This window comes from Schistocerca cancellata, chromosome 7, assembly GCF_023864275.1.
Source record: "Schistocerca cancellata isolate TAMUIC-IGC-003103 chromosome 7, iqSchCanc2.1, whole genome shotgun sequence".
Taxonomy (NCBI): domain Eukaryota; kingdom Metazoa; phylum Arthropoda; class Insecta; order Orthoptera; family Acrididae; genus Schistocerca; species Schistocerca cancellata.
The window spans coordinates 591,697,130-591,713,169 of record NC_064632.1 but is presented as its reverse complement, the minus strand read 5'-3'; the positions used below and the strand labels follow the sequence as shown (position 1 = coordinate 591,713,169).

The window sequence follows — 16,040 nt, the reverse complement described above, 5'->3', positions numbered from 1 at the left end:
TAGAGTCTTTTTTTGCTGATGTCATTTTGTTCGTTGCATTTGTTTGGGGCGAACCTGTCAAATGACATCTCCTCAAGTTCACCATTTTTTTTTTTATTTCAGAGGGCAGCTAACCCTTTGACCGAACACACTGAGCTAACGCGTACCGGCATCGTCTGAACTACCCAAGCGTGACTCACGCCCAGTCCTCACACAGCTTTACTTCTGCCAGTATCAAACTTCACAGAAGCTCTCCTGCAATGCTGCAGAAGTAGCACTCCTGGAAGAAAGGTGACTGCGCAATCATGGCTTGCCACAGCCTGGGGGATGTTTCCAGAACGAAATTTTCACTCTGCAGCGGAGTGTGCGCTGATATGAAACTTCCTAGCAGAAGGTAGGAGACGAGATACTGGCAGAAGCAAAGCTATGAGGACGGGGCTCGAGTTGTGCTCAGGTAGCTCAGACGGTGGAGCACTTGCCCACAAAAAGCAAAGGTCCCAAGTTCTAGTCTTGGTACGGCACACAGTTTTTATCTGCCAGGAAGTTTCATAACCTGTGTTGTCTACGTGACGAAACGAAAAGTAAACAAAGAACTGAGCCTACATTATATATACTTTTCACTTTTTTCGGAACTGTTCACTTCGGCTACTTACTAGAAAATCAAATGGATAGCGTACAACAGCATGAACTTTACTTTATTGAAATAATCACGTAACCTACCGTATGTCACAACGTAAATAAAACCTAGTCCAAAAATCGCGCCTATGAAATGTTTTCTTTTCTCAGAAAATACGCAAAAAATGTGAAACCTTCGGTTGATAGCTTACAACAGGTATTAATTTACTTAATTGTGATATAATATTGCCTTAATTAATTGTTATAACTCAATTAAACAGTTACCTTACGAGAGCTGTGAATGTGCACGACTTGTCAACCGAAGATGCTCTTTTGGTCCCATTTTTCAATTTGTCTGGACACGAGTTACCGTAAGCCAGAGCTGTAGTAATTTTTTGTTCTGTATGTAGGCATATTCGTCATCTGTCTAGTAGCTGCACTGACTGCAGATGGGCGGTGATTCGCCGGAGGAGTCAATTTTTGTCTACTCTTTTGTGTGAAGTTGAATGGCAGTTTGTGTTTAGTCTTGTTTAAAAAAAAAATCAGCTGCATTAAGGTGGAAGTAGAGTACGCAAAATGGTGGAAACATGTGCTACTGCCGCATATGCAGTTCCTGCTTTAACTCGGCAAGTGGCAGCGTTAACAGAGAGAGCATGAAGGAGAGAAGTTTGGAACTCAGTCGTGAGTTAGAGGCTCGTAAGCAGAGTCACGATCAGTCGCAATCAGAGTCTCGAGAAAGTAAGTCTGGATTGAGTGTGCCTTCTGCTCTGTATGACCCAGCAGTGATCACACTGGTTAATGCCTTCCGGGCAAGGCAGGGGACGACATGACAGTTTTCGTTAAGGATGTTAGGGACGATGCGGAAGCACATGGGTGGTCGGATGAAGTAACCCTGTATGTTGCTAATATGTGTTTGGCGGGGGGGCGCTTATGTTGTCTACCACGAGACATATGTTCCAGGAGTGGGCCGCGGGATTGTGCCAGCAGTACCATAAGCAGAACACTGCGAGTTTTTTTCGGGAGAAATGAAGTACGTAGACTATGCAGTGCAACATGTCTGCGAAAGCGTTCTTGGATAGAATCCGTAAACTAAATGCAACGACATATGTGCTGACACAGAATGCAGAAGCTAATAGAGTACTGTAACACGAGGCATAAAATAGAGTGGTGGATTTTTTTTTTGCGTGGTATAGCTGCTGGAATGTCACGGAGGGTACCTCAGCTGTTAGGACTGCAACACTTTTAGAGGTGGTGGATACGGCCTCTAAGCAGATAGTGTACCATCATATGTTTGCTTGTGAAGTCAAGAGTTACAGATGGGGTCAGGAGGGGTGTGTAAGTAAGCAGTGTAGGCAACCAGAATGCTATGCGTGTGGTATAGTGGGTCATCGGGCATATGAGTGTAGAGGTAGGAAGGGTGGAAAGCACTGACAAGGGAACCAGCAAATAGGATCGCTTCAACCGTTCAAAGGCAGTCCCAATATATAGTAACACAGCACAGGTTAGTGCACAGACGGAATGTAGCTTTGTGGGGTTAGTGGGGGCAGGAAACAAATGTTTTGGTGGACACAGGTGCGAATGTGTCAGTTATCAGTTTTGACCTCGTTGGGAAGAGGAGACTGGGATCACCACGGTATAGGTTGCATGAGGTTGGCTATAATAGGGTGGAATCATTAAGTATGGCAGTACTAGAGTTTTCAGTCGGGAAAACTATGTTCAACGGACGCATGGAGGTGTTGCCATGCATAGGCGTAAGTTATTCAGTGATTCTCGGTCTAGACTTTCTCGACAAACATCACATTAAGATTGATCTTTTGCTACGCACAGTGAAACTCTGTGGAACCTTAACTGTGGAGGAAACAGTTGCAACTGAGACAATGGCCCGAGGTTCACCCATCATGGGGGTGAGACCAACTAAATTGCTTACATTGTCACTAAAGAGCAGTCAACAGGATAAAATACCAGCAGCTACAGACATGGACATGTTTGCTTGGGCGCACAACAGCACGGCCTTTAGCACACGCGCGATAACAGATTGACACGAGTGTCAGTAAAATACGCAAAGCAGGAAGATAAAACAGCATGTAAAACACAGGTAACAAAAGTTGGAAAACTATGTGCATACCCGCACAGAACCACGGATGAAGTATTGCGTCAGTATTAAAATATTAACGACACAGGATGAAATTGGAATAAGGAGCTGAAACAATATGGCAGATGGAGGTGATTGGCTGACCACAACAATAAAAAAAGGGAGAAGCCAGCCACTCTGCAACATACTAAAACCTCCAGCCTAAGCGTTTAGGCCAGAGTCCACACATATGACAGAACTATAAAACCTTAGTCGCACTCGTCTGATCATCAGCTAAAACAGAGGGCAGATCCCCACCAAAATTTACTTCTGCCCTTGCATCACGATATCAAATGCATTCCGTTAAAATATGGCGAACAGAGACGTGCACACCGCAAGCATCACAAAACGTGGGATCCTCTCGCAGTAATAAAAAGCTATCCGTGAGAGGGCAGTGCCCAGTTCTAAGACGCGTGAGGGACACTTCGTCCCGCCTGAGCAACTGGCAGGTGGAACACCACGGCCAGGTTGTTGAGTTCACCAGCCGCAGCTTATTGGCCGTCACCGCCAGGCATTGCTCATCCCACAACTGCATGCACTTGCTGACGATCGTATGAAACCCAGCTCGCGCTGTTCGTCCACGAGACTCAGAGAGCCATAGACACGGGTTCCCAGGTAGATGCCATGTTTCTTGACTTCCGCAAGGCGTTCGATACAGTTCCCCACAGTCGTTTAATGAACAAAGTAAGAGCATATGGACTATCAGACCAACTGTGTGATTGGATTGAAGAGTTCCTAGATAACAGAACGCAGCATGTCATTCTCAATGGAGAGAAGTCTTCCGAAGTAAGAGTCATTTCAGGTGTGCCGCAGGGGAGTGTCATAGGACAGTTGCTATTCACAATATACATAAATGACCTTGTGGATAACATCGGAAGTTCACTGAGGCTTTTTGCGGATGATGATGTAGTATATCGAGAGGTTGTAACAATGGAAAATGGTGCTGAAATGCAGCAGGATCTGCAACGATTTGACGCATGGTGCAGGGAATGGCAATTGAATCTCAATGTAGACAAGTGTAATGAGGTGCGAATACATAGAAAGAAAGATCCCGTATCATTTAGCTACAATGTAGCAGGTCAGCAACTGGAAGCAGTTAATTCCGTAAATTTGCGAGTAGGCATTATGAGTGATTTAAATTGGAATGATCATATAAAATTGATCGTCGGTAAAGCAGATGCCAGACTGAGATTCATTGGAAGAATCCTAAGGAAATGCAATCCGAAAACAAAGGAAGTAGGTTGCAGTACACTTGTTCGCCCTCTGCTTGAATATTGCTCACCAGTGTGGGATACGTACCAGATAGGGTTGATAGAAGAGATAGAGAAGATCCAACGGAGAGCAGCGCGCTTCGTTACAGGAACATTTAGTAATCGCGAAAGCGTTACGGAGACGATAGATAAACTCCAGTGGAAGACTCTGCAGGAGAGACGCTCAGTAGATCGGTACGGGCTTTTGTTGAAGTTTCGAAAACATACCTTCACCGAGGAGTCAAGCAGTATATCACTCCCTCCTACGTATATCCGCTCAGAAAACGTCAGGAAGGCGAATCCTTGTGACACGGTCTGCATCTACATCTACATCCATACTGCGCAAGCCACCTGACGGTGTGTGGTGGAGGGTACCTTGAGTACCTCTATCGGTTCACCCTTCTATTCCAGTCTCGTATTGTTAATGGAAAGAAGGATTGTCGGTATGCTTCTGTGTGGGCTCTAATCTCTCTGATTTTATCCTCATGGGCTCTTTGCGAGATATACGTAGGAGGGAGCAATATACTGCTTGACTCTTCGGTGAAGGTATGTTCTCGAAACTTCAACAAAAGCCCGTACCGAGCTACTGAGCGTCTCTCCTGCGGAGTCTTCCACTGGAGTTTATCTATCATCTCTTCTAGAGACCTACGGTACACCGCTGCAAGAAGAGGGGGAAAGTTCCTTCGCGTACTCTGTGTAAAATCGAACTGGTATCCCATCAGATCCAGCGGCCTTTCCTCTTTTGAGCGATTTTAATTGTTTCTCTATCCCTCTGTCGTCTATTTCGATATCTACCATTTTGTCATCTGTGCGACAATCTAGAGAAGGAACTACAGGTCGGGGAACACAACAGAGCATCCAAGTGAATTCCCTTGCTTGGAGGCATCAGTGCACCTACTGTGAACTGTGAAACCACGGTGTATATCTAAAACGTTAAACAGAGATTAAAATATAAAATCTGACGTACGATCTTTCTTAAAATTCGTCAAGTTTAAAATAAGCTGGGCCTCTGGGGAAGCCAAATCTGCTCCCACCGCAATGTAAAACACGAAGACTGGCCACACCCATCTCTAGAAGGCAAACCTGTGCACGAATCCCTTAGGGCCTCATTGCCTGCTGCCAGTTACGAAAAAGCGTTTCCACTCGAGGCTGAGCAACAGTGTGGTAGGCAGGTCTGTATGGTGTTGACAGTGTTTTATACGCCTGGCGTACCGTAAGCAGCCATCGCCTGACGTGAAGTGGCGGTTCACCAGCCTCTGCACAGAGGCTCGGTATGGGCCTTGTTCTGAATGCCCCGTGGCCAACCGAATCCCTTCGTGGTGCTCCACGTCCAACATCTTTAAATAAGAGGGTCTCGCAGACCCATACACCGTGCACCCATAATCGAGCCGAGATCGCACAAATGCCCTGTAATACCGGAGCAGACAAGTTCTGTGTGCACCCCATGTACTGTGGCTAAGACATTTTAAAATACTTAAAGCCTGAAGTGACCATTTTTTCAGGTCCTTAAGATGTGGTAACCACGTAAGCTTAGTGTCAAATTGACGTCCAGAAACCTCACTGTGTAGGTTGGTTGGTTGGTTTGGGGGATGAAAGGGACCAGACTGCTACGGTCATCGGTCCCTTTTTCCAAATACAAAGAACACCCACAGAGAATAAAAACGAGGAACAGAATAGATCACAGACGATACAGAACAAGAGAAACTGAGACAAAGACAAGACAAAACGAACTAAAACCACACAGAGTGTGACAGTGGTTGGCCGACCATAGAAATAAAAAAGGAAAAGCCAACCACTTAGAAACACATTAAAAGATCAGTTTAAAATCATAGGCCAAAGGTCAGAATCAACACAAAACAATAAAATAAAACAGAAACACTCAGATTAAAGAATAAAAACTCCCTGCCCTAATAAAACTTAAAACTAAGGCAGCCATAACAGGGTCATCAGATAAAACGGCAGGGAGCGTATCAGGCAGCGCAAATATCTGCCTGACCACAGCTAAAAGGGGGCAGGCCAACAGAATGTGGGCCACCGTCAAAGCCGCCCCGCAGCGACATACAGGAGGGTCCTCCCGGCGCAGTAAATAACTGTGTGTCAGCCGGGAGTGGCCAATGCGGAGCCGACAAAGGACGACTGAGTCCCTGCGGTTGGCTCGCATGGAGGACCGCCACACAGTCGTCGTCTCCTTAATGGCACGGAGTTTATTGGGTGTAATCCGATCGCGCCATTCAGCGTCCCAAAGCGCAAAAACTTTTCGGCGGAGGACTGCCCGCAAATCAGCCTCTGGGAGGCCAACATCCAGAGATGGTTTACTCGTGGCCTCTTTCGCCAGGCGGTCAACTGTGTATTTTAAAAGTAAGGACAGTGTCCCTCATCCTCAGCTCAGGAAAGTTTAAAATGGAACGAGAAAGAATGGTTAAAAAGAACACATACAGACTTCTCAGTGGAAAACTTAAAACCACTCTTCTGTGCTCATTCATCCAGACGTCGAAGAGTTAGTAGAGTTAGTGGCAGCTGATGTGCTGATGTGTTGTCGCTGCGAGGCTTGAAGAAGAGCAAAACACAGAGAAGTCATCCACAAACAAAGAACACTGGACAGGACTTTTTATTATAGATGTAATGCTGTTAATAGCTATGGCAAAGACAGTCACACTTAAAAAGCTGCCTTGAGGGACACCGTTCTCCTATTCAAATCGATCATACAGGACGTCACTGAATCGGTATCTAAAATATCATGGCGATAGAAAGGTCTGAATAAAAATGGGAAGACAACCACGAAAACCCCATTCGTGAAGCTGCTCCAGGATAAGACGCCTCCAAGTAGTATTGTAGGCCTTCGTGCTGTCAAAATATATACTGAGAAGGTGATGTCAGCGTACAAAAGCCTCCAGGAGGGCAAGGTTATCAAAGGTGGAGTGATACCTCCTGAACCCACACTGAAAGCGACTAAAGAGTTGCCTGGATTCCAAGATTTAGACAAGGGGGTAGTTGACCATCCGGTCCAAGGTCTTCCCCATGCAGCTAGTCAGTGCAACACTACGGTAACTACTTGGGCATGTACGGTCTTTCCCAGTTTTTAAAAGATGAATTAAAATTGCCTCTCGCCACAACTCGGGAAAGTGACCTGACGCCCAAATGACAGTAAAAAGTGCGAGGAGGATACCTTTGTTTCGCCTTGTGAGGTGCCGCAGCATACTGTAATGGATCCTATCGTGACCAGGCGTTGTGTCACGAGCCGCAGACAATGCAGAATCCTGCTCCCACATGGAAAATAACCAGTTGTAATCTTCAGCAGAGGTGGGCCAGAAGTCCAAACTACACCTCTCAGCAACTGCTCTATGGCGCTGGAAACCTGGATCCTGACTGGCTGTTGCAGTAACTGTGAAAAAATACGCCGTCATAGTATGGGCAATGTCTCACGGATTGGTTTGGAGAGTACTGTTCCCCATTACAGCAGCCATTGGGTACCTGCCACCTCTCCCATAAATTCTCTTGATGGTCTTCCGAATAACAGAACTTTTGGTGGGAAGATTAATGGTGTTCACGAACTGTTGCCACGACCTGTTCTTGCTCTCTCGAATAATTCAGACACACTTTGCTCTCGCCACCCGAAAGGCTGCAAGATTCTGTGCAGTTGGCCAACACTTGAACCTATGCAGAGCTGCACGCCTGGTCCTGATTGCAGAGCAGCATTCGGCACTCCACCAACAGACAGGTTGCCTCTTCTGTTGTCGCATGGGCTATGGAATGGAGCCCAATGGTGTGGTGCATCATGATCCACCCATGCCTCGATATTCGCATGATGTTGAAACTGGGTAACATTTTATAGTGTTCAGTCGGCTCTACCGGGTACCCATTGCAGTGGTTTCCTTTCAGGTGCCACACCATCTGGCAGGTGAATCCAGATCAGGAAGTGATCACTTCCAAGCAAGACGTCGACCACTTCCCATTGAGCAAAGTGACCAAGAGCTGGAGAGCAAAACGAGAGATTAATGGCAGAGAATGACCCAGTTGCTGTTCAGAAGTGAGTGGTTGTAAGACGTCGTGGTCTCCTGACCTTCATTGCTTACATATGCCGCCCTCACAATCATATTCCGCACATCAAAACGCTTCATTCGAACCCAAAATCGATAAGATAAAGTCAATGTTGTATGAATTCATGTAAACGATACGCAAATAACTAATAAATCGCAAATGCGCAATGAGACTGAAATACTCGAGGCTGGCGTACACACACACATTCAAGACATTCAAGACGCCGGGAGGCCAGACCCTTCAGAGGACGAGCCAGCCTATCTATGTCAGCCAGTGACTGCCCACGGAGTGGACAGTGTTTGCCCGAGTGAAAGAAAGAACGCCCCCATGTTCAGCTGAAAAGCAAATTCCGCTACATTGTGTGGGAGCGCCCAGCCTACGCATTCTTTACAAATATAGCACGCATTTTCAGAGATTTTCACAAGGAGACAGCAAACGCCAAACGCCGATGCTGCAGATTTCTGGATTGGTCGCCTTAAACGAAACGTCATTCTCCTGTTTTAGAAGAGCAATGCTGATTGGCAGACAATATTTCTGACGCCTTGAGCTGAAGGTGTAATGGAAGAGACCGAAAGATATACCCCTTCACGTCTGGCGTGGAGCGGGGCTGTTCCGTTGTCGCTCTTGCAGCGAGAAAACATAACGAGAGCGTGCGCGCTCGTACGTGTACTCAAAGAGCGAGGAACAAGTCTCTCCTCAGTACTTCACTGGGAGAGCACCTCTCTCGAGAGTGAATCGGAGTACGACTCTATATTGAGTCCTTGCGATTAAGCATTGTTCTCTGTGTTGGCCGCCACACTTATTGTGTGGTGTGAATGGACAGAGTTATAGTTAAACGCCTGTGAGCGAATTTTTGAGTGGCATCGCAGTGGACTGGTTATCTAACTGGTGTACCACGCCAATAGTTATACAAGGGGTCAATAGGAGTCGTTAACTTCATCAAGGCATAGGGAGAGAGTGATTGGCGAAGGTCAGTCCAGATAGAACGAGAGGTTCAAATGGCTCTGAGCACTATGGGACTTAACATCTATGGTTATCAGTCCCCTAGAACTTAGAACTACTTAAACCTAACTAACCTAAGGACAGCACACAACACCCAGCCATCACGAGGCAGAGAAAATCCCTGACCCCGCCGGGAATCGAGCCTGGGAACCCGGGCGTGGGAAGCGAGAACGCTACCGCACGACCACGAGATGCGGGCTAGAACGAGAGTTATCTTATTTGTCAGCAGCGAGTGATGCAGACAGCAGTCATTGCAGCTTACAGTATTGTGCGCTACAGCTCTTGCGAGCCCCATATTTCCTCCACAACAGTACACTTCACTGCATTTCACACGCAACAGCCTCGACCGTACCTAGCAACATTCTAATGGATAATTATTGAAGTTGAGTAGGCGCGGCTCTCAGCCGTTCTGCCAAGTCAATAACAATCTTAAACTTTGTGTAGAAATTTCATTAGCGAATCCTATACTTGAGAGGTAACTTCACATTCCGAAAAGAACCAGGAATTAACTTGTTCAATTCGTAACTAAAAGTGCCATTGTGATTTCTCAGAATTTTTCCAAAATAAATAATAATTTTCGTTAGTTTCTGTTTTTCTTACACTAACTAGCACTACTCCAGTACCCAAGTATCCCACTAGGTACGTAAGAATTTTTATGAATTTTTGTGTCATTTCCTTACAGCAGACAACTCCAGAAGATATTTATTGCTGAAAGTTTTTCAGGCATTTCTCTTTAGAACGTTAGGAGCGTCTGTCTGACTTCTGTAGTAGAGTGGGGGTTGATATTGTATCTTGCAGGAGCCACAGGGTAAAGGGTACATCTCAGATTAATCCGTTGCGCAGAATCACAGAATAGCAACCCACACGCTCACATGGTCTGTCCTGCATTTGGCACGAGAAGCCTCTCAATTGATCTACTCCTAGGGAAGGTAGTCACAAAGCCCATAGTGCGCATTAAAATCACCACAGATGATGAAGGGGCGGGGAAGCTATGTCATAAGGTCGGCTAGAGCCTCTTCATCAAGAGCATAATGTGGGGGCAAGTAAAGGGAACATGCTGTCAACATACGACACACATGCACTGACACAGCAACTGCTTGTAAAGTCGTAAGTGAGAGGGGGCAAGGAGTGGTAGTCAGTACTGATGACAATACCTAGGGTGTGAAAGGGAAAACGGCAGTTGTGAAGGGAGTGAGGTACTGTTGTAGCCTGTCGCGGATGTTATTCAGTCTGTACATTGAGCAAGCAATGAAGGAAACGAAACAAAAATTTGGGGTAGGAATTCAAGAACATGGTGAAATAAAAAGTTTGAGGTTTGCCGATAACATTGTAATTCTGTCAGAGACAGAAAAGGACGTGGAAGAGTTGTTGAATGGAATGGACAGTGTCTTGAAAGGAGAATATAAGATGAAAATCAACAAAAGCAAAACGAGGATAATGGAATGTAGTCGAATTAACTCAAGTGATGCTGAGGGATTCAGATTAGGAAATGAGACTAAGTGTCTGTTCTACTACTTTAAGTATCAGTTTTGCTATTTGGGCAGCAAAACAGATGATGGTCGAACTAGGGAGGATATAAAATGTAAGAAAGCGCTTCTGAAGAAGAGAAATTTGTCAACATGGAGAATAGATTTAAGTGTCAGGAAGTCTTTCCTGAAAATACTTGTATGGAGAGTAACCATGTGTGGAAGCGAAACATGAACGATAAGTAGTTTAGACAATAAGAGAATAGAAGCTTTCGAAACGTGGTGCTACAGAAGAATCCTGAAGATAGATGGGTAGATCACGTAACTGATGAGGAGGTACTGAATAGATTTGGGGAAAAGAGGAATTTGTGGCACAACCTGACTAGAAGAAGGGACTGGTTGGTAGGACACGTTCTGAGGCATCAAGGGATCACCAATTTAGTATTGCAGGGAAGCGTGAATGGTAAAACACGTAGAGGGAGGCAAAGAGATGAATACATTAAGCACATTCAGACGGATGTAGGTTGCAGTAGTTATTCAGAGATTAAGAGGCTTGCACAGGATAGAGTAGCATGGAGAGCTGCATCAAGCCAGTCTCTGTACTGTAGACAACAACAACAAAAACAACACCAAAGAGTTTTCTAGTTGTGTTATGGAAGACTTTGATTTTCTAGAAGACAATGAAGCAGAGCAGTTGGAAGTGATCTTCAAAATGATCTCTCTTTATAATGGTTTTCTTCAAGTTCTAAAAATATTTGGTCCAGCCTGTCCTGAACGTGACGCTAATGTACAGCTTAACATATTCCTGTGAGATTACTTTTTTCCAGTGTGAAATTTGTGAAAAACTAGTGCAGAAAGAAACTGGCTGACGAACACTTCCACAGCTGCGTTCGAGTAGTAGCCACCAGTAGTAAAAGACTTGTTAGAGGACTAAAAAGCATCCCATCCTTCTCGTTGTAGTTAATAAGTCTGACAAATAATCTGTTTTTTAATTTGTAATTTATTACTAACTACACTTCAATTTAGTTTTTTAGATACAATTCATTTTCTTTTTTACACACAGTTTAATTAAAATTTACTACATACAGGGTGGTCCATTGATAGTGACCGGGCCAAATATTTCACGAAATAAGCATCAAACCAAAAAACTACAAAGAACGAAACTCGTCTAGCTTGAAGGGGGAAACCAGATGGCGCTATGGTTGGCCCGCTAGATGGCGCTGCCATAGGTCAAACTGATATCAACAGCGTTTTCTTTTTTAATAGAAACCCCCATTTTTATTACATATTCGTGTAGTTCGTAAGGAAATATGAATGTTTCAGTTGGACCATTTTTTTTTTCGCTTTGTGATAGATGGCGCTGTAACAGTCACAAACGTACTAGTACGTGGTATCAATGTAACATTCCGCTAGTGCGGACGGTGTTTGCTTCGTTATACATTACCGGTGTTAAAATGGACCGTTTACCAATTGCGGACAAGGTCGATATTGTGTTGATGTATGGCTATTGTGATCAAAATGCCCAGCGGGCGTGTGCTGTGTACGCTGCTCGGTATCCTGGACGACATCATCCAAGTGCCCGGACCGTTACGTTATTTAAGGAAACAGGAAGTGTTCAGCCACATGTGAAACGTCATCCAAGACCTGCAACAAATAATGATGCCCAAGTAGGTGTTTTAGCTGCTGTCGCGGGTAATCCGCACATCAGTAGCAGACAAACTGAGCGAGAATCGGGACTCTCAAAAACGTCTCTGTTGAGAATTCTACATCGACATCGACTGCACCCGTACCATATTTCTGTGCACCATGAATTGCATGGCGACGACTTTGGACGTCGTGTATAGTTCTGCCACTGGGCACAAGAGAAATTACGGGACGATGACAGATTTTTTGCACGCGTTCTATTTAGCGACGAAGCGTAATTCACCAACAGCGGTAACGTAAACCGGCATAATATGCACTGTTGCGCAACGGAATATCCACGATGGCTGCGACAAGTGAAACATCAGCGACCTTGGCGGGTTAATGTATGGTGCGGCATTATGGGAGGAAGGATAATTGGCCCCCATTTTATCGATGGCAATCTAAATGGTGTGATGTATGCTGATTTCCTACGTGATGTTCTACCGATGTTACTACAGGATGTTTCACTGCATGACAGAATGGCGACGTACTTCCAACATGAGGGATGTCCGGCACATAGCTCGCGTGTGTTGCAGCGGTATTGAAAAGCATATTTCATGGCAGGTGGATTGGTCGTCGAAGCACCATACCATGGCCCGCACGTCCACCGGATGTGACGCCCCGGATTTCTTTCTGTGGGGAAAGTTGAAGGATTTACACGTATTGCCAAATGCATTGAGGTTGGCGGTCATCATTTTGAGTATTTATTGCTTTAATGTGGTATTTACAGGTAATCACGCTGTAACAGCATGCGTTATCAGAAATGATAAGTTCACAAAGGTACATGTATCACATTGGAACAACCGAAATAAAATGTTTAAACGTACCTACGTTCTATATTTTGATTTAAAAAACCTACCTGTTATCAACTGTTAGTCTAAAATTGTGAGGAAAATGTTTATGACTATTACAGCGCCATCTATCACAAAGCGAAAAAAGTGGTCCAACCAGAACATTCATATTTCTTCACGTACTGCACGAATATGTAATAAAAAATGGGTGTTCCTATTTAAAAAAACGCACTTGATATCCGTTTGATCTATGACAGCGCCATCTAGCGGGCCAACCATAGTGCCATCTGGTTTCCCCCTTCAAGCTAGACTAGTTTCGTTCTGTGTAGTTTTTTCGTTTGACGCTTATTCGTGAGATATTTGGCCCAGTCACTATCAATGGACCACCCTGTATTTACTAGAGATATAAATTTATAGGTAATAAGCTAATGTAAGATTTTAAGTAGTTCTTATTTCTGTCCTAGTTTCTGTTGGTAGATCACAGCAATGTTTGAAAATGGTACGATCTCGGAAGCTTCACGAGTTTTTTGACCAGTGGTTCACAGAATCGCCATACACAGCGCACTATTTGGAGTCTAGAATCACACCGTTGACTATCTGTCTATGAGGTCAACAACTTTACCGATGCTCCCAGTGGCATTCAGCTGTGTATGGTGAAGTGGCATAGTGGTCAAACATTCAAGCGGACGACGGCTCAACTCCCTGGCCTCACATCCACATTTAGGGGTGTTTCCTTTCCCCAAATCAAGGATGGATCCTTCGGAAATGACAGCCGATTTCCAGCATCCGAGTATTGATCCCTGCCACATTCAGAATTTGAAAGAGAGTATTCCAGTCAACATTGCCAAAACTTTCTCTAAGTCTACATATGCTAGAAACGTAGGTTCGCCTTTCCTTAATCTAGCTTCTAAGATAAGTCGTATGGTCAGTATTGCCTTGCGTGTTCCAACATTTCTACAAAATCCATACTGATCTTACCTGACGTCGGCTTCTACCAGTTTTTTCCATTAGTCTGGAAATAATTCGCGTTAGTATTTTTCAGTCGTGACTTATTAAACTGATAGGCGTAGCTCGGTAATTGTCACACCTCTCAACACCTGCTCTCTTTGGAACTGGAATTATTATATTCTTCTTGAAGTCCGATGGTATTTCGCCCTTCTCGTATATTTTGCTCGCCGATGGCAGAGTTTTGTCATGGCTGGGTCTTCCAATGCTATCAGTAGCTCTAACGGAATGTTGTCTACTCCCAGGGCCTTGTTTCGACTTAGGTCTTTCAGTACTCTGCCAAATTCTTCACACAGTATTGTATCTCGCAATTCATTATCTACGATCTCTTCCACTCCCATAATATTGCCCTCAAGGACTTCGCCCTTGTATAGACGCTCTATATACTCCTTCCACCTTTCTGCTTTCCCTTCTTTGCTTAGAACTGGTTTTCCATCTGAGCTCTTGATATTCGTACAGGTGGTTCACTTTTCTCCAAAGGTCACTCTAATTTTCCTGTAGACAGTATTTATCTTACGCCTAGTGATATATGCCTCTACATCCTTACATTTGCCCTCAAGCCATCCTTGCTTAGCCATTTTGCACTTGCTATGGATCTCATTTTTGAGACGTTTGTATTCTTTTTCCCCCTGCTTCATTTGCTGCATTTTTATATTTTCTCCTTTCATCAGTTAAATTCAGTATCTTTTCTGTTACCAAAGGATTTCTATTAGCCCTCGTCTTTTTACCTATTTGATACTCTACTACCTTCACTGTTTCATCTTTCAAAGCTATCCATTCTTCTACTGTGTTTATTTCCACTGTATTTTTCAATCGTTCCCTAATGCTCTCTCTGAAACTCTACAACCTCTGGTACTTTCAGTTTATCCTGGTCTCATTTCCGTAAATTTCCACCTTTTTGCAGTTACTTCAGTTTTAATCCACAGTTCATAAGCAATAAATTGTGGTCAGAGTCCACATCTGCCCCTGGAAATGTCTCACAATTGAAAACCTGGTTCCTAAATCTCTGTCTTACCATTATATAATCTATCTGAGACCTTTCAGTATCTCCAGACTTCTTCCATGTGTAAAACCTTCTTTTATGATTCTTGAACCAAGTGTTAGCTATGATTAAGTTGTGCTCTGTGCAAAATTCTACCAGGCGGCTTCCTCTTTCATTTCTTACCCCCAGTCCATATTCACCTACTGTTTCCTTCTCTCCCTTTTCCTACTATCGAATTCCAGTCCCCAATGACTATTACATTTTCGTCTCCATTCACTATGTGAATGATTTCTTTTATCGCATCATACATCTCTTCAATATCATCACCTGCAGAGCTAGTTGGCATATGAACTTGTACTACTGTGATAGGCGTGGGCTTCATGTCTATCTTGGCTACAATAATGCGCTCACTATTCTGTTCGTAGTTTACTCGTGCTCTTATTTTTTTTATTCATTATTAAACCTACTCATGCATTACCTCTATTTGATTTTGTATTTATGACCCTCTATTCATCTGACCAGAAGTCTTGTTTCTCCTGTCACTGAATTTCACTAATTACCACTACATCTAACTTTAACCTATCCGTTTCCTTTTTTAAATTTTCTAACATACCTGCCATACTAAGGGATCTGACATTCCACGCTGCAATCTGTGGAAGAACGCCACTTTTTTTCCTCCTGATATTGACATTCTCCTGAGTAGTTCCCCCCCCCCCCCCCGAGATCCAATATTTTGCCCAAGAGTGTCTGGCCTCTCAGCAGATACCCCTCCACTGTGGTTGCAGCTATGGTACGGCTATGGCAAGGTCCGTGGTTCACGGGGGGAGTATCAATCTCTAAAAAAAAAAAAGATGATTTGACAAACTGTGCAACAACTCAAATCTTGGAAGCGCTTGCTGAACTGACATCTCAAATCTGAAAGAATTTCAATGTATAGTTTGCTGTTGTAAAGAGATGTTGAAGACACTTGCTTGTCAATAGTTTGTTTCACACAGGCAAACTGTTTGTATTCATTATGGTTGAGATTTTTCCCCACACTTCCAGCTTTTCGAGACAGAAGTAACACCTCAAATTGTGATACACGAAATGTATTCACAG

The 16,040-nt window shown here is 44.2% G+C and overlaps 1 protein-coding gene across 1 annotated transcript in view; it reads right to left on the bottom strand.

Annotated features, from left to right (window-relative positions):
• LOC126092435 (uncharacterized) overlaps positions 1-16,040 on the bottom strand; it is a 279,342-nt gene that overhangs the window by 135,716 nt on the left and 127,586 nt on the right. The gene's annotated exons all lie outside the window — the stretch shown is intronic.